Below are 8,769 nucleotides of genomic sequence, written 5' to 3'. Positions count from 1 at the left end.
GAAAAACATTGGGCAGCACTTGGAGGAGTTTGCGTTCTTAGCATATATCTCTGTCTTTCTAATCACTGGTTGTTGTGTGACCTGTCAGGTAACTCATTTGCTCCAGTTTCTTCATTTGTAAAATAATTGGATTAGAATGTGTGATACCTGAGTTTCTCTATAGGTCCTACATTCAGTGAATGGAAGAGGATTGTAAAAAGGGGTGGTGGAAGACATGTGGGAACAGGACTTAAGTAGCAACCTTTGCTGATGTTCAGAATTCCTATTAGAACAGTGATAATGAAGGTCATTGTGTTAAGTCTGAGTGCCCTGTGGAAGATCACCCACTGGTCGTTTATGTTTAATAGTTGTCTCTTTTCTAATGTAGGGAGCAATTCTACCTGGGAGAGAACAGGTTGTATGGAGTTGTAAGACTGCCTGTGATCTGGAGGCAATTAAAATACGTTTTATTCAGTATAGTGTTATTTTTTGTTTTCTTTTGTTGCTATTTTGCTTTTAATGAGAATTTGAATGCTTTTGCTGGGCTCAGGTTATAATTTACCTCAATCCTCACCACTTGCCTCCTTCCTTTACTTTGACCTCCTGATCCTAGAGGTATTTAGATTGGGAATAGCTAGTCCAAGGAACTCAGAGGGAAGAGTGGTCAGTCATTCAGGCAATAGATCTTGAGCACCGACCATGTGCCAGGGTAAGTAGGTGGCAATGCGAATACCGAGGGAGACACACTGGATGTGTTCCTCCCCAGGGGAGTTCACATTCCAGTGAGGAACACTAGCACAAACATCTTTCTACAAATACTAAATAATGAGGCGTGTGCTAGGTGCTGGAAAAGAGTCCTACAGCACACTATAACCAGAGAGCCTGATATGGTCTCAGAGCAAAGGAAGACTTCCCAAGGAAGGGATTTTTAAACTGAAACATAAAATGAAAGTAGAAATTATTCAGTGTAGACAAAACAAGGAAAAGAAAATATTGAGTAAGGGATGAAGGCACAGAGGTGTGATGGTATAAGTTGCAAAATGAAGAGCCAATACCTTGAGCAAGACTAGCATGGATTAGCAAAAACATGTCTATGTCTGTTTCTTCAAAACTCTAATATTACTAAAGGACTGTGAAAAAAAAGAATGGATTTTCCATGTTTTCCCCTGAAGCTTTCTCCCTGGCCCCTACTTGACCTTCTCATTTATTTATTTATTTATTTATTATTGATTTCAGAGAGAGGAAGGAAGAGGGAGAGAGAGAGAAACATCAATGATGAGAATCATCAATTGGTTGCCTATTGCATGCCCCCTACTGGGGATCGAGCTTGCAATCTAGACACGTGCCCTGATCAGAATTCGAACCATGATCTATAGGTTCATGGGTCAAGGCTCAACCACTGAGCCACACCAGCTGGGCTTGAGCTTCTCATTTATATCACTCTTCATTCCTCAAGCCAGCAAACTTGGAGTGGTCCTTGGCTCTCTTCTCCATCTCATTAAACAGCTCTCCAGTCACCAAATCCCATTCCTTCTATCTGTGCAATGCCGGTGACTTCTTCTACTTCCTTTCCTTTCTTCTTGCTTCCACCCTTCTATAGGCCCTCATTACCTTTACAAGGGTCTATGGCAATGGAGTGTGATCTGCTCCCTGATCAGAAGGGCCCCATTCCCCACCCAAGATGCATCTTCCCAAAATACTTTCTCACACAGACTGACCTTTTCAACGGATGTCTTTGGCCTCTTGCCACCTCAAGAAAAAAGGCTCAACCTCTTACTTTTCCACTGAGGGCCCTAAACTACTATGATAGCTTATGTTCCCTTATTCTGCACCTGAGTTCTTCTGACTGGCCACATAGACCATCTGGAGAATATAGAAGATCTGGTATCATGTGTGACTATTTTAAAAGAAAAAGCAGTGTAGCAAAAACATACATTTGGGAAAATGACAATTCTTTTACCCCACACTAGTCTGATAGTGACTAACTTTGTATATTCCTTTTGCTTGTATGCACAAGTATATATAACAAATTTTCATCGCTGTATAATGGACCTTTGCTAGATTGTGCCCTGTGGTAGGTTGTATTTTCCGTGATCATGTTCTCCTTTCAATACGATATTGACATTCTCCTATTGAGAGAAAGCCATGCTGTTCACTCCCCTTGAATCTGGGAAGGTCTGTGACTATAACCAAATTGATGCTATGCCTTCTAGTTCTAGGGCACAAAAAGTGATAGGGATTCTGCATGTATTTCTTGGGGTGCTTGCTCTTAGAATCCAGGTAACATACCAAGGAAGCAGGGAGCACACATGGAGAAGCCACATGGAGAGGCCACATGGAGAGGCCTTGTGTAGATATATAAACAAGGGCCCACAGCCAGCATTAGCTATAGACTCACCAGACTTCTAAGTGAGGAGGCCTTTGAAATGACTCCAGCACCAGTTATTAACTGAGTGCAGCCAACTCAGAGACCCAGAGAGAGACTGCCTGGCTGAGTCTAAGTCAACGCCAGAACTATGACGACTAATAAAAAATTGGTGGTTGTTGTTTTAAGCCACTTTAGTTCAGGATGATTAATTGTTACAGCAATAGGTAGCCCAACTTATGCCTTAAATCAGTACAATAGGCTTATATGCATGCATACAAGTCCTTTGGTTGATCTCTCCCCTTACTCCTACCACCCCCACACCTTCCCTCTAGGGTTAGACGGACTGATAGATGTTTCTCTGTCTCTGGATCTGTTTTACAGGGGGGTGAGGACATGAGTTGGGGGGGTGGGTGGGGGGTAATGGGGGGATAAGGACACATATGTAATACCTTAATCAATAAGGAAATTTAAAAAATAAAATAAAAACAAAACAATCAGTAAAATATAAACATAATTTAAAATTAGAAGTTTATCCTAAGAAAAAATTTCAAAAGGTAAAAGAAATACTTTATTACAAATGTACCAGTATTATTTGTAACCTGAAAATAATGGGGATAGAAAACCAGATGTGAAATGTTTCTATATTTAGTCACATTTGCTTTACTACCTAGCTTGTCAACTTTTTGAAGGCAGGGACTATATTTTCAACTTAACACTTAGGTTCCCTACACTATATTATTTTTTTAATACAATGCTGTATTCTATAAATATTTTTCATGATTTCCTTAAATAACTTTTCAAAGGTTATTCAAATTGTTTTATGTTGTCTTTCCAAAACCTTGTCTCATTTTGCAGGTGAGGGTAAGAATCTAGCTCTGAGGTCACACAGGTATGAAGTGGTAACATTGTGTCCTGTATGTACTCAGACCATGTGTCTTTAATCCTGAGACACGTTTCACTCCTCCACCAGTGCTATTTGTCATGCATTTTCTTTCTAACAATATTTGTAGAAACATGATGGATATTCCTGTGTCTGGGAAGGGCTCTGTCTTTGTCCTGGAGCCTGGATGTGTTTTCTAATGGAGCTTGCTGAAGCGCCATAGAAACCAATTGCTCAGACCAAGGGTCAAGGTGGCCAAAGTGTCTGTTGATCTTGCTGGGAATTGCATTTTGGGCTCAGTGATAATGTGTCAGAAAGGTCCCACCATTGGTCTACCCTAAGTTTTCTTGTGAAATGCCAAGATGGTTAGTTACTATGATATCTTTAATAACTGATCCTTGAAAAGGTTGAGAATAAGAGGAAAAATGATGTAAAGAGCACCAACTGTGGAGTCAGATCTGGATTTGAAGCCTGATGTGTCCACATACTGGTGCTGTGGTTTACTGACCTCTCAGAGCCTCCTTTTGCTCACCTCCTAAATGGAAAATTCTGTACTTCCCACTTCATTGGGTTGAGAGGAAACAATGAGATGATGTACATAAAATACTCTCTTATAATGCATGGCTCTCAATGAGCACTGAACAATTAATCTAATCTTATATAACAGCTAAAATTTTATTTTTGTTAAACTTTTAAAAAAATAAGAGCCTAAATATCACCTGAACTATCTACAGATTCTCATTCAAAGTATTTGTGTGACTTTGGGCAAATCACATCGTGAGCCCCAAGGAGGATTTGACTGGAGGATTTCTAAGATTCTTATCTTCTGAATTTAAAATTCTGTCTTTAAAATAGTAACTTGTATGACATGAAACCATTTGGGGTTTGTTAATCTTCTAATTGGTTTCCTTGTAATTACTTCTTAGTTTGTCTTTCAAATACCAGGTGACCTCCTGCCATTCTGGTATTTGATTTGCTGATGGTTGGAAGATGTTTACCCTCTGCAAACATTTCATTAGTAATGACCACAGTCTTTACAGTATCACTGCATTTTTGTTAAGAATATAATTATTCCTCCATGATCATGGTGCAACATTTAATTAAAGCAGTCTGTTTGAGAAGCTATCATATCTGTTCTGAAGGCCATGTTGGATTCTACTGGTGGTAACCAGCCTTGTTTAGCAGATAGTAGGCCTATTATCCTCATTTATTCAGTCACAATTAAGTAAAACTAAAATCATAGATGACGTTTGCAACTTAAGGGGGGGTTATCATTTGCAAAGGATTACAATATAAATAATCCTATAAGTTTGATGTAATTGTCCTTCATTTACAGATAAAAAAACTAAGCCTCAGTTTATGGCTTGGCACGTAAATGCAGATAATCAGGAATAAGTCATTTCAGAGCTGAGTCTCTAAGCCTTGCCTTGCTTCTAGAGATTGCCCATTCCACTATACACTGTGGTGCTCTGTTGGAGAGACTCAGGGTCATTCATGCTGCATGACTTGAGAGAAAAATTGCCAACCAATGTTTAAGTTTTCCTTTGACTATAAATGAACATATCAGCAAAGTAGAAGTGGGGCTATATCAGAAATATAGCTAGGAGGGAATCAGGAAGAGAATAGTCTCTAAAAATGGTTCCTTTCAACAATTAAAAGAAAGAAATAGGTTAACATCATAGCAGTCAAAATTATGATAAGATAGCAGATGCTGCACAGGCAGCAACCTTGGGGCATTAAAAGAAGGTAGCAAAAGCACAGAGCCTTGTTATCACCTTTGACCATGGAGGCCCCCCTCTGGCTGCTGCTGCTGCTCAGTCATTCCAGGGTTAGATGTGTACATCATAGCTGCACCTCTAGGGTACGTGGCTGAAAAGTAGGAGTTTAATTCTTCTAGCATGGTGAGTCAGAGCAATGCAGTGAGTGTAACTGATCACAGGGAAGATCACTGTGGCTGGGAGACAGGAGACCTCTTGAGCTTCAGTTCTCTTTCATCTGTAACATTCTATGACTGTATAGTGAAATGTTCCCTGGTGATTATAAATGTTGGCTAGAAATCAGTCCCCGGGTTGAATTTAAGACCCAGTCATGGTTTTGAATATGCTCAATGAATGACATCAGATCTATATCTCAATCCCGCCCCCCCACCCCCACCCCCCGCCACTTTCTTAGCCAGGAATTAGAATTGGAACAGCTCATCTCATAAAATACGTTATTTACATAAACCAGATATACGGAATTAATTTCCTGTCCTCTTTCTCAAGGAAGAGCCTTGGGATGCAACATTGATTTGAAAATACAGAAAGGTATGGAAAGAAGGACAGAGAGTTAACTGAGAAATGAATGAACAAAACAACAGTAGCTTGGTTGAGTAGTTAAGATGTGTCATGTGATTTACATACATCATATCTAGTCTTTGTAATAGCCCTGAAAGGAAGACAATTGTACCTCCATTTGACAGACATAGAAGCTGAGGTTCAAGCAAATTAAAAAACATGCTTAAGGCCCCTCCATATAGAGGAGAGCTCTTTTACCATTAGAAGCAAACCAGATTGATAGAGTCTCTTGGTTAGAGAGTGGGGCAGGTGACATCTATCTTCCTTGTGTTTTCTGGCAAGCCTTAGTAGAGATAAGGAAAAGATTTTGAAACTAAAATTTTTGAAGGGGTTGGGAAATCTGAGAGGGAGGACAGGCTTTTGACATTTGGGGATCTTTAGCCTTTTGGAATTTTGATCATAGACAGATTGGAAGCTTTGGGGTTTGGAGAAGTGTGAGCTCCTTGAATGTCTTTTGGCTTAGGTGGGTCCTGGGTGGCTGAGTCCTTTGGGACGGGGGAGGCTTCTGGTAAGGCATGCTTGGTGCTGTAGAGCAGAACAGGTCCAAAGCAAGGCAAGCTAGAGCATCTGATTGAGATACTTTCTGCTCAAGGCAAAGAGGGAAAGGGTACTGCTTAGTTCATCATGTAGGAAATATGGGACTCAGGACAGATGCTTTGTCTAGAAATAGAGCATTTGCTTTATATGCATTTATAGAGCATTTGCTTTTGCTGTGCCTATAAAAACTGAGACGTGACATGGCCTACATGGAATGAGGAATCCCAGCAATGGCTACATTTATTTTGAAGTGTATATTAAAAATAGTAAAGAAGCACAGAAGGATATTCAGTTATATAGATTCAGGCTATATTGATTCATGTGTACTCTCTATGTTATAACCAATATAGCAAAGCTGTTATGTACACAGACATAAGTTGAAATAATTTAATACTCATTTGGCGTATGACCTGTGATACATCATTTAAAATGTGGAATGTTTATTCAATTATAAAAATAATCTCAAGAGAATGAGAAGACAAATTACAGACTGGGAGAAAATGTTTGCAAGACATATCTGATAAAGATCTGTTACCCAAAATATACAAAGAACTCTTAAAACTCAACAATAAGAAAATAATTTCTTTTTGGCCAGAAGCACCATCTTCTAGTAATTTTCTAAAATGACTAAAAAAAGGAAAGAGGAGAGGCACCCAGTATATGTTCTCTAGGTCTTTTAGAAAATGTGGAGTTGTTCCTTTGGCCACATATGTGTGAATCTACAAGAAAGGTGATATTGTAGACATCAAAGGAACAGGCACTGTTCTAAAAGGAATGCCCAACAGATGTTCCCATGGCAAAACTGGAAGAGCCTGCAATGTCACCCAGCATGCGGTGGGCATTGCTGTAGACAAACAAGTTAAGGGCAAGATCTGGCCAAGAAAATTAATGTATGTACTGAGCATATTAAGCACTTTAGGAGCCGAGATAGCTTCCTGAAATGTGTGAAGGAAAATGGTCAGAAGGAAGGAAGTCAAAGAGAAAGGTACTTGGGTTCAACTGAAGCATGAGCCTGCTCCACCTGGAGAAGCTCACTGTGTGAGAACCAATGGAAAGGAACCTGAGCTGCTGGACCCCACTCCCTATGAACTCATGGCATGATGAGTCTAAAAGACCAATGCACTGTTAAAAAAAAAAGATAACAAAGAAAATGGGATAATCTGTCTAACAAATTGGCAATCAAGCACCCACCAAAGATATACAGATGGCTAATAAGCATACAAAAGGTGCTCCACATTCTAAGTCATCAGGGAAATTCAAATTAAAACAACAATGAGATACCATAACATACCTGTTAGAATGACCAAAATCCAGAATGATGACAACACCCAATCCTGGTGAGGATGTGGAGCAATAGGAGTTTTTCATTATTGCTGGCATGCGTGCACAATGGTACAGCCACTTTGGAAAAACAGTTTGGCAGTTTCTTAAAAACTAAACATACTTTTACCATGAGATCCAGAAATTATGCTCCTTGGTATTTGCCCAAATAACTAAAAAGTGGTGTTCACACAAAAACCTGAACATAAATGTCTATAGCAACTTTATTAATAATTGCCAAAATTTTGAAGCAATCAAGATATCCTCCAGCAGTTGAATGGGGTACATTCAGACAACAGAATATTATTTAGTACTAAAAAGATAGGGGCTATCAAGCAAAAAAAAAAGTTGAATGGGGTACATTCAGACAACAGAATATTATTTAGTACTAAAAAGATAGGGGCTATCAAGCAAAAAAAAAAAAAAGACATGAAGGAACCAACCTTAAGTACATATTCTTAAGTGAAAGAAGTCAATATGAAAAGACTATATACATATGATTCCAACTATATGACATTCTGAAAAAGGTAAAACTATGGACACAGTAAATAGATCAGTGTTTCCCAGGGGTGAGTTGGGAAGGAGATGTGAATTGATGGAGCACAGAGGCTTTTTAGAGCAGTGAACCTATTCTGCGATATTATCATGGTGACTACATTAGTCTATTAGTTAATGGTCATTATACAGTAGTCTGAACCCACACAATGTACAACACTAAAAGTGAACCATAATTTAAACTATGGGCATGGGTGATAATAATGTGTCAATGTAGATTTATTGATTGTAAAAAATGTGCCCCTCGAATGGAGAATGTTTATAGTAGGGAGACTGTGGGTGTGTTGGAGGCAGAGGGTATATGGGAACTCTGTACTTCCTGCTCAGTTTTGCTGTGACCTTAACATTGTTCTAAAAATAGTCTATTTAAGAATATTATAAGAATAAAAGAAGAAACAAAACCACCCCAAATTCTATGATCCAGTGATAACTACTGCTCACTTTAATATACATCTTTAGCAATCATTCAATGACTATTAAAGTGTATATATATATACACACTATATATATATATATACTATATATCTTTCATTGTCCTATGCACTATGGGTACAATAACGACTAAAACAGTAAAAAATCCTTACCCTGTGGAGTTTATATTCCACCTGGGCTGGGAGAAGGTTCAGAAAATGAACAATGAAAGTAAGTAAATGAAATCATATCTTAGGTGTTATTAAATGCTATGAAATAATATAAGCAATGAGTGGGGGATAGGGAGGACAGGTGAGGAGAGAGGAATAGGAGAGGTGTTATTAAATAGAGAGTTTAGGAAGCCTTTTTTTTTGGACACTTGA

The 8,769-nt window shown here is 38.8% G+C and overlaps 1 pseudogene across 1 annotated transcript; it reads left to right on the top strand.

Moving 5' to 3' along the window:
- Window positions 1–678: 678 nt before the first annotated feature.
- Window positions 679–7,201, top strand: LOC308241301 (large ribosomal subunit protein eL21-like; annotated as a pseudogene). The gene is made up of 2 exons: window positions 679–688; window positions 6,738–7,201. The product of its transcript is annotated as a large ribosomal subunit protein eL21-like (transcript).
- The last annotated feature ends 1,568 nt before the right edge of the window (window positions 7,202–8,769 follow it).

This window comes from Plecotus auritus (genome assembly GCF_963455305.1).
Source record: "Plecotus auritus genome assembly, chromosome: 2".
NCBI classification, from domain to species: domain Eukaryota; kingdom Metazoa; phylum Chordata; class Mammalia; order Chiroptera; family Vespertilionidae; genus Plecotus; species Plecotus auritus.
Note: the sequence above shows the minus strand (reverse complement) of the source record. Positions and strands in the feature narration are given on the sequence as shown.